Here is a 16911-nt window from a genome sequence, read left to right as displayed (position 1 = left end):
TATTATCGCCAAAACTGCACAGACATTGTGTTTGATTCTGCGTGATCATTCGAGTGAACGTTCGCGCGTGAACGTTACATGAAAAACAAGTGCCGATTCATCCTCATCGCACGCGCGCGCGCACACACACACGCTCGTTTATTTTCACATCTCTGTCACGAGTGGCCGTGTGTGTTTATTTTCGGGGCGTTCACCACCGCCGCCGTTCAGCACCGCGGACAGCTCGCGTCGTGCGCTTCAAACGTGCACGCGCGGACCTGGACGAGCTCGCGCCGTTCTCGTCGACATTTCAATATAGAAATATACATGGGCGAGATTAGGATGTGGCACTATAAACACCCACCGCCATCCCTCGCCCCCACCCTCCACCACCACGTATGACGCACATCGTGAGGTAAGTGTGGCGTCTCGGCCTGACGTCACGGCCACGCATGCAGAGACGGGCGCTAGCCAACCCTAATATTATAAACATCTATCATTAGGAGCCAACCTATGGCCCTTTCGCTTGGCAGTGTAGGCTATTCATACGATTTTTGTGGGGGGTGAATCTCTGACCCAATACTATGTTACCAAATATGGTTCCCTGCCTAATAGAAAGCTATATTGCCGATTTTATATGGCTCCTCACCAGGTCAAAGTGCACTGTTACATAATATGTTCGGCCACCAAACCTTATTGATATGCTACCGCATAAACTATGAAAGTACTTGAAGGGACTATTTGCCACCCTCCAAGTCCATCCAAATAAGTTATTTATTTGGTTCCATGCCCAATAAAGGTCTATTGCACATGAAGACCTGTTACCAAATATGGTTCCAACCCCTAAAAGTACTGTATATGTTACACGATAATCAATTGTGTTGCCAAATATGGTTCATGTCTACTAAAGGTTAGCCAATAAATAGCTATTTCACGAAATGTAGTTTCATGATTGATGAAGTACATCACAGACAAAAGGTTATGGTTCCACACCAGACAAAGGACTAAATCAGCCTCAAAGAGCTAAAATGGTTCCATATCCAACGAAGGGCATGCTAGGCAATAAAAGACGAAGCAAATGTAATTAAAAACTTGATGAAGGTTACCCCATAAAGAGTTATGTTACAAAAGTTGGTTCTTGCCTGATAAATGTCTGTTACTTAATAAGGAACCAACTAAATGTGGTTCCATGTTCAATAAAGGACCAACTCACAGCTAAATAACTTGTTACCAGTACCACATATAATTCCAATTAAGAACCAAGTTACAAAATACCTTCCTACTGCCTGACTCAATATCAGATAAAGGACATTGTTACATTCAAGACCAGAAAAACGTTCATAACTGATAGTTACTAAATGTGGTGAACCCCTTGTGTATAAACACTTCAATATACTTCTATTTCAGCTGACCAGGTGGTGGACCAGTGAGGTTCCAGAAGAGCGAAAGGTGTCCAAGTTTGTCCTGCGTGGGTCTTTTTGCGGTCTGGGCTTGCTGTTCCTAAGGCAGTAGCCAGGAAGCCCTTACCCCAAAAAGTATCTGCGCCGGACCCTAGCATCCACGTCAACAACACTTCACATTAAAGAATTGCTTACAAAAACACAAATGTTAAATTTTAGGTGTTTGTTCTATGAGGGAAACTCATAAATGATTTTTCATTTTATTTTTTAAAGTTACCAAGTAGGCATGTGAAGCCCTTTGAGACTCTTTCGTGATTAAGGACTATATAAACAAATTTGACTTGCTCACACAGCCTCTGAAAACTATCTTCCTGATTTTACTTTAATTTGCCCTTAAACATTTTCTGTCATGGAAATATTGGTGTTTTTCTTAATTTCAAAAACGGAAAATTATGGTGAGAAAAGAAAACAATTTGTCGGCAAGCATCTATGGGGGAGTAGTGCCCTCTTGTGGACATTTTGACAGTTAAAAGCAGTTACAAGTAGACAGTGTCGAGGGGAAGGTATAATTAATTACCCATTAAGTAAATATATTGCATAATTATATTATTTTAAGCTGTTGTGTGAATTGTTTGATACACTGTAATGCAAATTATAATGAACTACACATAATTAAATGCACCTTAAAATTAAAAACAGAAAATATGTAAATAAAAATTAAATATGAAATAATCTACAATTACAAACATTAATTGAATAAAAGCAAAACTGTATATAAAATGTAATTAAGTTGAATAAGTTTCAATGGAATAATTTGAATGGACAGTGTGTAGAATTTTTGTTCGATTTTTTAATGTTCATTTTAAAAACCCACTATTGATTTTAATAATGTGCACACAAAAAAACCATCTCACATCAACGTAATTTAAAAAATATATATAATCTTAAATCATATTACCTAGGTCTCGCCGAGCTTTACAGTAGGCTGACATATTTCAGCGTCGTCTTTCTGCTACAGATACCCAAATGACAAGAACTTGGCGAACACAGTAATTGGTGGTAGGCTTGCAAAGTGTGATTTCTCAAAGCGCCGCAGTGCGCGTGCTTCAAAATCGTTGCATTATATTAGTTCCGCTAGAAGGCTCTCAATTCTACACTGTCTGTTGAAATGCACAGTAAAATTTAAAAAAGTAACTTAACAAATTAATTTCAAATTTCAGAATGTGTTGAAAACTAAATGTTAATTTTAAAACATAATAAAAATACAAATGCACATAAAATGTAATCAGCGTTTTGAGTATTAATGTAAATAAAACAAGCAAACACATTTTAAAAATGTATTGCCAAAACCATAAACGTAACAAAGATTAAAAAAAAAAAAAATCTTACTAAATAGTGCATATATCGGGTAGATAAGCAGGATACAAAATGGATGGATGATGTAATAAAAAATGCTTAAAGTACATTTATGCAACGAGGCCAAAAAGACCTCCAGTGTGTGTCGGTACTCTTCCGGGTGGCATCGCAAGGCCACTTGGCCACAATGGCGTCCAGGGCGTCGCCGTTGCACAGGGCGTCATCCTCGCTGGAGAAGAAAAGTGCCGGGGCCGTGACGGGACTGTTGGCGAACACCCGGACGGTGCACTGGTACACGTCGGCCGTACTGCCTTTGAAGAGCCAGAAATACAACATGGCCGTGCTTTTGATGACGTGTTCCAGGAGTGGTGACAGTGTCCTGCCCAGGCCTGAAAACATAGAATCATTATGTCCAAGGCTCAACATTATTATTTTTTTCTTTGTGTAGCAGTTTTGTGAATCAATGGCTTCATTTAAGGAGCAACTTTCTAACTTTGAGGAGCATTTTTTATTTTATTTTGCAGGTAACTCACAGGCAAGTGAGGGAACTGAAGCAAGGGTATTATTTACAAAAAATGTGACAACATAATGAATTAACAATTGGTTCTTTTTTCTAGAATCAATAGTTTTTGTTTCTTAAATTCACATCGTGTATAGTAGCAAACTATATTTTCTTGTCTAGAAGCGAAGCTAAATTTATTTTTAGAAAGCTTTGCCTCAATGTCCATCCATCTATTTTCTTAACAGCTTGTCCCTACAAGGGTCGCAGGGGTTCTGGAGCCTATCCCAGCTGGCTACGGGCAGTAGGCGGAATACACCCTGAACTGGTTGCAGTTTGCTTCAATGTAATTTTATAAAATAAAATGTATTAAAAATACTTCTATATTTATTTGCTGTATGTCTAACTATAAAATAATTTGAAGTACAAAAAACTTAACTATTTTCATTTGAACTTTTAATAATTTAAGCAAGCTTTTGCCCTTCTGCTCCGCGGGAGGTTTCTGTCCTCGCCTTAGGACACCTGCGTTACCGTTTGACAGGTGTACCGCCCCAGTCAAACTCCCCACCTGCCACTGTCCCCGGAGCGGGTCGCGCCAAGCTTATAAATTATTTTTGCTAAATCCAATTTTGAGTAGAACAACACCGAATATCTCCCCCAAAAAACACAACAAAATTTGCTGTCTTCAGCAGTAAGAAGTTAATATTTTGTCTGTAAATAATTAAAAATAAATAAACAATTTGATAACTTCATATCCAATTAATACCTTTAAAAATAAATTTGGCCACTTGCTGTCAACTGAAAATGACATCACGTGTGCTCGGGCAATGACCAATCATGGCTCAGTTTGCGAATGTCACATGACCAGTCCAGTTTCAGGAAACTAGTGAGCCGTGATTAATTGTTGAGCTCTGAGCACCTGTGATGTCATTTTCAGTCAACAGCAAGTGGCAAAATGTGATTTATTTTTTTATTGCTGAAATGGCTATTGAGTCAAATATCCCTTTAACGAGTTTTAACACTGTGACACTAATGCTGCTTGTTAGCCCAGTTAAGCCATAATAATAATAAACCTCTTCAACTCTAAGCATGTTTTTGTGTCCCATACTGACAGCATTGCATGGGTCAACTAGTGAGTAACCTGATCCCCGGCAGACCCTTGCTTACCTACTACCACCTGCTCTGATCCAGTTTGAGTCACATCTTTGCTTTGCCAACGGCAAACATTTCACAATCTGACTTTACTTTTGTGCCCTAAGCTAACAAAATGTTAAGCTAGGCTGACCTAATATGGGTAACCTGATCCCCTGTGGGCCCTCACACACCTGATGTCCTGTTCTCCAAGTCACCTCAAAATCAATAGGGTCCTGCTTTGCTAATAGCACAAAGTATAGAATAGTGTTTTTGTTTGTGTCCTACAACCTGATCTCCAGCAGGCCCTCGCTCACCTGTGGCCATGTGGTCCAGGGTGCCGGCCACCAGGTTGTCGTACACGTGCCCTACGACCCTCTAGGGCAGAGTGGAATGCTTGGCATTCCCGTGGGCCACATGGACAAGCACATGCGTGAAGGTGTAGCCCCCAATGGACGAGGCGTACACCAGAAGGGGCCACCCGGTGAACTCGGGCCACTCCAGGACCTTCAAAACCTCCCATCCGTAGTCCAGTCCCCAGCAGGGCCACAGGAAGTGCATGACGCCGCTCTGCACCAGCAGCACGTCCATGTTCCGTGCCAGGAAGGCATCGAAGTACTTGAATGCCGCTGCCGGGTGGGCCCCGAGCCACGAGAAGAAGAGGAGGAGGGGGCGGGGCGGTGGGTGGCTTGTGATGGGAGAAGGGTGGCAGGAAGTGGGTCAGAGGAAGTAGGCGAAGGGTGACGTGCTTGGTAATAGTAGGTGATGCCTCTGCCAATGAGCAGGCTGGTAAACCTGCTGTTGGGTTGGGGTGGAGGCGCCACAAATGTAAACAGCCTTTAGGGAAAACAATAGAATAAGACATACATGACCTGATTACAAAGCAGCAGTCTATAATGTCAGCATGACCTATTTTATACCAGTACACTAAACACATACATTCATATATCAAATTTGAAAAAAAAAAACTATTACCCGGTGGTAAGCGGCAGGTTGCCCATGGCGTGTCCGATTCAGAGCTACCTGCTGCTGGCTTGTCGTCGCCGTGTCCAGCTGATGGATAGAAGAGTGAAGCCGGGATGTAAACTGTGCCGGCGACTCTCTTCTTAATTCTCTCTCCACCCGACCCCCATTAACCCCACCACACGCGCGCGCTCCTGCTGCCACGCTCGGATGCGCGCTCGTGCCCAAAAACGAGCGCTACTGCGCAAGCGCGCATTCGAATCGATCAGTCTACGCTGTTGAAAAAAAGATCTGCGGCGTTGGACACTTTTATCCTGCATGTCCTGTATGTATCCTCCTGTATCTATTTATTGTCGAGATAAAGCAAGGGGCTAAGTTGTGACTGCCTTTGTCTAAATTCGGAAACATGAAGGTCAAAAAGGGCTGAATTGGCTGGAATGCGGACCAGTCAGGTGACTGCAATACAACGGTTGGCCGCTTGATGAAGACAGAGTAACGCTAAATCGGGAAATGTCAGTCCTAACCTGAGACTGACTCACTTTAATCAGGATTAATCATGTTGCTTTTTAGAATTGTGGTCATTATAATTTTGGATCAGAGAATATTAGTAGACGTTGAATCTAAAAATGGTTAAATACATTGGGACTATAAAGACATTGGGTTGAAACTGGCCTCAAACAGCATTCTACTTATATAGGTTATATCAGCAACTATATGGTGAGGCTGCCTTTAAGCTATGGTCCTCACCTATGGAATATCCTGCCGAAGGATTTCAGGTCTGCAGAGACTATTTATGTTTTTAAGAGGAGGCTCAAGACTCACCTTTTTAGATCCATCCATCCATCCATTCATTTTCTTAACCGCTTGTCCTCACAAAAGTCACGGGGGGCGCTTCGGGCAGTCCCAGCTGGCTTCGGGCAGTAGGCGGGGTACACTCTGAACTGGTTGCCAGCCAATCGCATGGCACACAGAGACAAACAACCATCCACATTCACAATCACATTGTATGGAGGTAAATATGGTGCAAAACTAACTATTTTTTTGTACCTGTAGAAAAAAGTCTTAATTTGTATCTGTAAAAGTCGTGATTTGTACCTGTAAAAAAAAATGTGTACTTGTAAAAAAAAAAAAAATTGTATCTGTAAAAAAAAAAATTGTATGTGTATTTTTTTTTATCTGTAAAAACAGATTTGTACCTGTAAAAGTCATGATTTGCACCTGTACAACATTTTTTTTAACCTGTACAAAAAAGTGTACATTTGTGTGAAAAAAATTGTACCTGTACAAATTATTATTTTTTACCTGTACAAAAAAAGTGTAAATTTGTATCTGTAAAAGTTGTGATTTGTACCTGTAGAAATGACAACTTGTAGTCAAAGAAGTCGCCACTAGGAGTCACAAGTGGTTTTTCTGCTGCTGTCCAGTCACGTGACTTTTGCACCAAATATCTCGCTGCAAATGGTGCAAAACTAATTTGTACTTGTATTTGTAGGATTTGGGCGGGCTCATTGGTTGATCGAACGACAGTGGGTTGAACTCAAACGACGCCACGTTTTTATCATTAATATGCACAAATCCAAAATTCAACATGGTTCAATATACAAACACTGTGTGGAACAGCTTAAACGTTGGTTGACATGCAGAGCACTCAAAGTGGGCAGAAAGAAAGAAGTTTTAGTATGAAGGTAAGATTTATTGTACGATCATAGCTCGTAATCCGGTGCTAGCTAGCTCATCTCATGTTGTTAATTGTCTCACGAAAACTGAACACATTGAAGTCACGATTTTTATTTCAAGATTTGAAGCCTACCAGTGTAAACATACGATCAATAGCTTGTACCTATAAAAAAAAAAATCTAAAAATACCTCATAAACCGCTGCTTAGTGCTTAGATGTGAACATTACTATAGAGCTACAGAACCCTATTGAATGTTTTACAAGATAACCTAAACCTATAACCAAAAGTGGACAGTACTCAGCTACTTGTATTTGGGTAACATTATATTCAAGTATCTGTACTCTTAATCATAATAAATTGAAAACAAAACGTTTTTACTGCGAGTGAGTCTAAGCCGCTACAGGTATTTTAACCTCAACCCTTTATCCTCTGTATTTAATCATTTTATTTTAAATATTACAATTTCTTGATAAATGTCAGTATTTTTGCAATGTATGCTTTGCAAACAGTAAAAAAAAAAGGCTCTTACACTCTTCGTTTACTCATCACTCACAGTACTCAAATATTTGTGCAAGTATTTTTTCTGCACTTTTAATTTCTACTTGAGTTAAATTTTCCAATGTAACATTGCTCTTATTTAAATATTTGCTATTCTGCTTTTGAAATGCTAGTCTATCTGTATCACTAAGATGTGAGCAGTGTCACTGTCACCTAGCTACTTTAGCAAAAGTAACTAGGTCAAATGTTAGTTTATTTATTTTTAATTAAATGAAAATCTCATAAGTTTCAAAATCTTGCTCAAAAGGTGGAGACAACTGCTGAAGCATCAGTGAAAAGGATGACCCACTCCATCAGCAAGCAGCCAAGAGACAGGAGATGACACCTGGGGGGTATTCCATCAAGCCGGATTAAGGAAAAGACTGTTTTATTTCGCAGATCTTCTGCTGATGTGAATGTAGCAGGCGGAGGTCCCCTCCCCCACCTGTGGCAGTGGCCTTAGTATTTTTTTCTGGTGGCTACAATAATGGGCAACATATATTTACAGCTCAACACCTATTTAGTCTTATTTTTTATACTCTATACTCTATTTATAGTTCACATCTAAGCACTAAGCAGCGGTTTATGAGGTATTTTTAGATATATATATTTTTTATAGGTACAAGCTATTGGATCGTATGTTTACACTGGTAGGCTTCAAATCTTGAAATAAAAATCGTGACTTCAATGTGTTCAGTTTTCGTAACAATTAACAACATGAGTTGAGCTAGCTAGCACCGGATTACGAGCTATGATCGTACAATAAATCTTACCTTCATACTAAAACTTCTTTCTTTCTGCCCACTTTGAGTGCTCTGCATGTCAACCAACGTTTAAGCTGTTCCACACGGTGTTTGTATATTGAACCATGTTGACATTTTCACGCCTGGGACGTCCTCTTCTTCCAAAATAATTTGGAATTTCGGATTTGTGCATATTAATGATAAAAACGTGGCGTCATTTGAGTTCAACCCACTGTCGTTCGCTCAGCCAATGAGGTTGAGCTTTAGCCCGCCCAAATCCTCCAGAGCCCGCCCTCTTCTTCTACGAGTACAAATCACGGTGCTCTACAAGTACGAATCAGTTTTGCACCATTTGTAGCGAGATATTTGTTGCAAAAGTCACGTGACTGGACAGCAGCAGAAAAACCACTTGTGACTCCTAGTGGCGACTTCTTTGACTACAAGTTGTCATTTCTACAGGTACAAATCACAACTTTTACAGATACAAATTTACACTTTTTTTGTACAGGTAAAAAATAAAAATAATAATAATTTGTACAGGTACAAAATTTACACATACAATTTTTTTAATTTTTTTTTTAGGTACACATTTTTTTTACAGATACAAATTAAGACTTTTTTCTACAGGTACAAAAAAAATAGTTAGTTTTGCACCATATTTACCTCCATACAATGTGATTGTGAGTGTGGTGGTTTGTCTCTGTGTGCCATGCGATTGGCTGGCAACCAGTTCAGAGTGTACCCCGCCTACTGCCCGAAGCCAGCTGGGACTGCCCGAAGCGCCCCCCGTGACTCTTGTGAGGACAAGCGGTTACGAAAATGAATGGATGGATCTAAAAAGGTGAGTCTTGAGCCTCCTCTTAAAAACATCAATAGTCTCTGCAGACCTGAAATCCTTCGGCAGGATATTCCATAGGTGAGGACCATAGCTTAAAGGCAGCCTCATAATATAGTTGCTGATATAACCTATATTTTGCAAGTAGAATGCTGTTTGAGGCTCTTTAGTTTTGCACCATATTTACCTCCATAACATTCACACCTACGGACAATTACTGCGGTAAAGCTTGCCGCCTCTTTTTACGGAGTCAATCTCGCCGCTCTTCATTTCAAGTTCGCCCTTTCTGTTTGTCCTTCTCTAGAATTTACGGTAGTATGCGCAAAGGGACGCTGGCGCAGAAAACGACATCCGGTTTTCAAAATAAAAATGCAAGTTTCAAAATAAATATTACTGACAAGCAGTTTAAAAGATTATTTTTTAATTTTTATTTTTTAATGGAAAACAGTTTATTCACTATAATACATCACAAATTCACGTTTCATTGGGTATGCACTCTTTTGGGGTAAATAGGTTCCATGACCTGGTATTGAGCTGGAACGTTTATATGTACAGTATTAAGTTCATTGAAAATGAAAGGAAGGTTAAAATTGAGAAAAAAGAGGTGTGGATCATCCAGCCGACATGCCACTATGATGCAGCCCTGATTTGGGGTCAATAGTTCACATGACCTGGAAGCTATTAAGCAAAAATGCAAATTTTTGTTGAAAAAAATAATAAAAAATAAGAGGTCTAAAATGAAAAAAAAAGAGGTGTGCAACATACAGCAGACATGCCACTACCATGCACACTGATTTGGGGTCAATAGGTCATATGAACTGGAAGCTATTGAGCAAAAATGCAAATTTTTGTTGAAAAAAAAAAAAAAAGGTGGAGCCTAATATTAAAAATGAAAAGATGTGCAACATCCAGCAGACATGCCACTACCATGCAGCACTGATTTTGGGTCAATAGGTCACATGGCGTGGAAGCTATTGAGCAAAATCGCAAATTTTTGTTGAAAACAAATAATAATAAAAAAAGGTGGAGACCTAATATTAAAAATTAAAAGATGTGCAACATCCAGCAAATATGCCACTACCATGTAGCACTGAATTGGGGTCAATTGGTCTCATGGCCTGGAAGCTATTGAGCAAAAATGCAAATTTTTGCAGGAAAAAAATATTTAAATATAAGTGGAGACCTACTATTAAAAATTAAAAGGTGTGCAACATCCAGCAGACATGCCACTATGATACAGCACTGATTTGGGATCAATGGGTCACGTGACCTAGAAGCTATTGAGCAAAAAATGCAAATTATATATATATATATATATATACACATATATATATATGTATACATATATATATACATATATATATATACACGTATATATATACATATACGTATACATATACATATATATATACATATATATATATACACGTATATATATACATATACGTATACATATACATATATACGTATACACGTATACATATATATATATAAATACGTATATATATATATATATACGCAAACCCCTCCACCACGATAAGGTGATGACATATATATATATATATATGTATATATATATATATGTGTATATACATATATATATACACTTATATATATACGTATATATATATACATATATATATATATACGTATATATATATATATACATATATATATATACGTATACGTATATATATACATATATATGTGTATATATATATGTATATATATATATGTATATATATGTATATATATGTATATATATACACGTATATATATATATACACATATATATGTATATATATGTATATATATATATATGTATATATATGTATATATATACACGTATATATATATATACACACATATATATATATATATATACATATATATATATATAATATATATATACATATATATATGTCATTACCTTATCGTGGTGGAGGGGTTTGCGTGTCCCAATGAGCCTAGGAGCTATGTTGTCTGGGGCTTCATGCCCCTGGTAGGGTCACCCAGGGCAAACAGGTCCTAGGTGAGGGACCAGACAAAGCATGGCTCAAAAGACCCCAATGATGAACACAAACTTTGGATCTTCGTTTCCCTTGCCCGGACGCGGGTCACCGGGGCCCCCCTCTGGAGATAGGCCTAGAGGTGGGGCTTGAAGGCGAGCGTTTGGTGGCCAGGCCTATACACATGGGGCCCAGCCGGGCACAGCCCGAAAAGGCAACGTGGGCTATTCGGTCCCTGTACGACCGATGTCAGAGTTTGGTCCGCATTGCCGGCAGTATGTCGCATTCATTTCCTGTGAGGGTTGGACTCCGCCAAGGTTGCCCTTTGTCACCGATTCTGTTCATAACTTTTATGGACAGAATTTCTAGGCGTAGCCGAGGCGTTGAGGGGGTCCGGTTTGGTAGCCTCAACATTGCATCTCTGCTTTTTGCAGATGATGTGGTGCTGTTGGCTTCTTCAAGCCGTGATTTCCAGCTCTCACTGGAGCGGTTCGCGGCCGAGTGTGAAGCGGTTGGGATGAAGATTAGCACCTCCAAATCCGAGACCATGGTCCTCAGTCGGAAAAGGGTGGAGTGCCCTCTCCGGGTCGGGGATGAGATCCTGCCCCAAGTGGAGGAGTTCAAGTATCTTGGGGTCTTGTTCACGAGTGAGGATAGGTGACCGAAAGAACAAGATCCCGGATACAAGCGGCGATAGGGTGAGAAGCTCGGTCATCCGGGAGGGACTCAGTGTCGAGCCGCTACTCCTCCGCGTTGAGAGGAACTAGTTGAGGTGGCTCGGGCATCTGGTTCGGATGCCTCCTGGACGCCTCCCAGGGACATGTCCCACCGGCGGGAGGCCCCGGGGACAACCCAGGACACGCTGGAGAGACTACGTCTCTCGGCTGGCCTGGGAACGCCTTGGGATTCCGACGGAGGAGCTGGCTGAAGTGGCTGGGGAGAGGGAAGTCTGGGCTTCCCTGCTAAAGCTGCTGCCCCCGCGACCCGACCCCGGATAAGCGGTAGAAGATGGACGGATGGATGGATGGATATATATATATATATATATATATATATATATATAAATCATAATTAATCACTTTAAGTCTTTTTATCAATATTTTTTTCACGCCAAATTTGAAGAGCATCTTTTATGTGTTTATTATGAGTACTTTAAAAAAAAATGTTGATCCAATGCGCACTCTCATCCTTTTTTTAAAAGAAAAGGAGATAACCCACGCAAGCACGGGTAGGACATGCAAACTCCACCCAGGAAGGCCAAAGCCTGGACTCGATCTCACATCCTCTGCACTCTGAGGCGGACGTCACCCACCGTGCTGCCTTTCTTAAATTTATTTATTATTTTACCCCTTTTATTTGTTTTAAATCATTATCTTTTAGATTTGTGTTTGCCTTTTATTCTGTTGTCTTCTAGTGTTTAATTGTTTTCTTTTAGCGTTGAACTGTTTTTATTTGGTTGTTACTAAGTTTTTAGCTTCAGTGTTTTTTCATGGGGGAGCCTCCGCACTGGGAGGGAGGGCTGGTCTTCTCCTGCAGGCGACCAGTTGTCCCGGGGGCCCCTTTGCCCCTGGGGGCTGTGGCGTGCTTCACTCTGTGTGGGGCAGGCCGGCTGTCAATCTGGGATGGCGGTCTCTAGGGTGACATTGCTCCCTGTGGTGGTTGGCCGTCACCCCTCTCAGTGTGGATGAGCTCCTCCTGGGTGCCTTTCCTCACATGGGGCCTCTATCCATACATTCCACTCTTTTTTTGGAACCCCCTGAAAAGCTGGGACCCTGCCCCCTTCGCGCCTCTCATGCTGCGACACACACCTACTCCACCCAACTGGGCTTTTCCTTTTGCCCATTGTTTGTGTGGACACCCGATTGTTCCAATGAAGAGGGCAAAGAGGAACGGGGCAAACTTAATGGACATTGCATTGCTCTTACACGTCTGCTTAGCTGTTTCGCATAGCTAAATAAAATGATGCAGTGCAAATTACAACCACAAAAACATTGTTGGAAGTGGACTTCCTTGTGTAAGAACAACACAATATGTGTCTAAAGAGTCAACTTTCCATGGAAAAGTGAAAAATACAATAAAACTTTCTCCACTATTGTCATGCTAAAGTGTATCAAATAGGTTAATTTGTGAAGAAATGCATGAACAAAAGTAAAATAAAAACAGCAATGTCAACAAAAATGACAAAGAAATGTAATTGTTACAAATTACATCTCCCGTATTAGTCGATAAGACGTTGGGAAAATGTAAGAAAATGACCAGGCGGTATTAATTTTGTAATAATAATTACAGTTTTATTCAAAAAGAATTGTGCAGAAAATCAACCTAACAGTGTTTAACTCTTTGACTGCTAGACGTTTTCAGAAAAGGGATGCTGTGGGTGCCAGCTGATTTAAGCATTTTGACTGATCTTTCAAGGTCCACAGAAAATGTTGTGTTTGGACTATGGAAACACACATACTACCAAATGAAAGATTGAACTCTCATCTTTCATCAGAAAAGTTTGTTTCTACCTTATTCCGCTATTCAGTAATCAACAATAGAAAATGGTTAGTTTCACCCAAAAGCTCTTGTTTTGGACCAACGGAGAAATCAAGCTTTTAGTGAAACGATATTATTTCATGCACTCTAGTGAATTTGACACCTTTTTTTTCCATGAATGATGCCACAAACATCTAAACAGTGCTTTACTTATGTAAAACACTACCACCAACAATGAAAAAGTGTTTTTTGATAGCAAAATACGTTTATTTACATTCAACAGTGCAACAATTTGACACAACAGTTTGGCAAACTATTTACAAATGTGTGCAACTGTGGTACTATTTACAATTATGTGGATGTTTCAACTACAGTTTTTCTTTTTGTGTAACACTCCCCTGCGTGCAAGGAGACGCAACAGGATTTGCACAACAGATTAGTTTCACTGCGATTGCCCCTTCGCGTGCACTTTCTTGACGGACGTTTTTTCCAGGGAATAGCAAGTATATACTGCAGTGTGTGTTGCAATCAAGTCTACTATCAGGATCATGATACGGTTACGTTACGGTGGTGTTACGTCTGGCTTCCTCATGTCCTTCAGTTCCTATACCGGGTGGTAGATGTTCTGATCCATCTTATCCACTCCATTCATGGTGGCATCGTAGTCCAGAACCAGTGTCTTCTCCGTGATCAGACTGTACCCGCTCCACCGATGAATATGCATTGGACTCGGGGTACTCTTCATCGTCCGATTGAACGTCCGCCTGTGCTCGGTTGTGCTCCGCGTTTTCCGGCGCTAGCATCGCTAGCCGGTGAGGCTTTATGACGTGGTCATAGCCACCGCGTCAACGCTTCCAACTTCGGTGTCAACCTCGGGAGTCACCATCATCATCATCGTCGACATCAATGTGCTCTTTAGTATTAGTCGATGCTTTTCGACTACTCTTCATCGTCCGATTGAACGTCCACTTGTGCAGAAGTGCTCGTTTTCCGCCGTTAGCATCGCTAGCCGGTGAGGCTTTATGACGTGATCATAGCCGCGCCGCGTCAACGCTTCCAACTTCGGCGTCAACCTCGGGAGTCACCATCATCATCATCGTCGTCATCAATGTGCATTGGTCGATGCTTTTCGACTACTCTTCATCGTCCGATTGAACGTCCGCCTGTGCTCGGTTGTGCTCCGCGTTTTCCGGCGTTAGCATCGCTAGCCGGTGAGGCTTTATGACGTGATCATAGCGGCCGCGTCAACGCTTCCAACTTCGGCGTCACCATCATCATCATCTTCGATATCAATGTGCTTTTTAGTATTGATCGATGCTTTTCGTCTTTGAAAAAAATTCTCAAGCGTGAGCTGCTTGCAACCGGTCGCCATTGTTGCTTCATCAGCCATTGTCCCCTCAACACTCTAGCTCCGCCTCACGTCTTCTACTGACGCCCACCCAATCTTGTCCAAAGAGAGTCATCGCTGCTATCTAGGGGCCAAAACTAGCCATTATACTAACTAGATCTGCTTGATACTTTCAGCACAGCTGGCCAAGGCTTTCCTCCGTAGGTTTTCACTTCACGTTATTTAACGTTTTTGGCAGTAAAAGAGTTAATGAAAAAAATTTGCAAAACAACCCCTAATTATTTACAATTAACTGTACCAAGATTAAAAAGGACAGCAACGTGAAAAATCTACTTTTTGGAGCTTTTATTCATGTTAAAATGCTAATTCCTCACCAAAACATGACCAAAGTGGTGTTTTCCTCCATTTGCCCCATAAAGACTTATGTGAACATCCTGCATTTCCACTGCAGGACGTTGGGGTATGGGGAGGGAGGTAGGGACTTTCACAGGAACAGTCCTCTCAGCCGGCCCGCTTGTGGCTGTCTCTCCACTGCGGAGTACGACCCTGTTCGCGACGTCACCAGTTTCGATCGACACGTAAACGCCGTGCGACGGTTTCTCCCGTGACGTCACCCCGTTTGGATGAAGAATTTGAAAAATCAGTGGAACGAAAATAGGCAAAGGATTTTTAAGAGAATTGTTTTGGTGGAAGAGACTTAAGCCGAGGATGCATCATCCTCACGCATGAAGGTTAGATAATTTTTTATACTAAATAACTTTTAGCCAATCAGCACGAAAGACCGATCGGGTGTTTATCGGGCCGGCGGAGTACCAACCCTCGAGTAGGACCTCCGCTCGTCCCCCGTAAGTTCCTGTAAATGTGGCCCGGTTGGGAAGGCTCCTGCAGTGGAGACACGCACGTACGGGACTGGCCCCATAAATTTATCCCGAAGTTTCTGCGGTGGAAACGAAATGAGAAATTCGAGGTATTTTGTGCTCTCCAAGCACCAGCCCTCCCAACTTGAGAAAACAAGCTGTTGGCACTTTTTGACGTCATTAGGAGCGGATCCACCCCCGCACCACCTCTGCGGGCTAAACGCACGACCACTTTCTCTGAGACCTGAAGACACTGGTTCTGGACTACGATGCCACCATGAATGGAGTGGATAAGATGGATCAGAACATCTACCACCCGGTATAGGAACTGAAGGACATGAGGAAGCCAGACGTAACACCACCGTAACGTAACCGTAGCATGATCCTGATAGTAGACTTGATGGCAACACACACTGCAGTATATACTTGCTATTCCCCGGAAAAAACGGTCGGCAAGAAAGTGTAGCGTCTGCACACGAAGAGGCAATCGCAGTGAAACTAATCTGTTGTGCAAATCCTGTTGCGTCTCCTTGCACGCAGGGGAGTGTTACACAAAAAGAAAAACTGTAGTTGAAACATCCACATAATTGTAAATAGTACCACAGTTGCACACATTTGTAAATAGTTTGCCAAATTGTTACACTGTTGAATGTAAATAAATGTATTTTGCTATCAAAAAACACTTATTCATTCTTGGTGGTAGTGTTTTATAGAAGTAAAGCACTATTTAGGTGTTTGTGGCATCATTCATGGACAAAAAGAAGTGTAAAATTCACTAGAGTGCATGAAATAATATCGTTTCACTAAAAACTTGATTTCTCCGTATTTTGGTCCAAAACAAAACAAACTAACCATTTTCTATTGTGATTACTGCAGAACGGAATAAGGTAGAAACAAACTTTTCTGATGAAAGATGAGAGTTTAATCTTTCATTTGGTAGTACGTGTGTTTCCATAGTCCAAACAGAAAATTTTCCTGTGGACCTTGAAAGATCAGTCAAAATGCTTAAATCGGCTGGCACTCACAGCATCCCTTTTCTGAAAACGTCTGGCAGTCAAAGAGTTAAAATCCCAGTTCTGGCTGATACTTATGTAATGC

Source organism: Leptonotus elevatus, chromosome 17 (assembly GCF_054856555.1).
Source record: "Leptonotus elevatus isolate MCC_2025b chromosome 17, RoL_Lele_1.0, whole genome shotgun sequence".
In the NCBI taxonomy this organism is placed as follows: Eukaryota; Metazoa; Chordata; class Actinopteri; order Syngnathiformes; family Syngnathidae; genus Leptonotus; species Leptonotus elevatus.
This window is presented reverse-complemented; position numbering follows the sequence as displayed.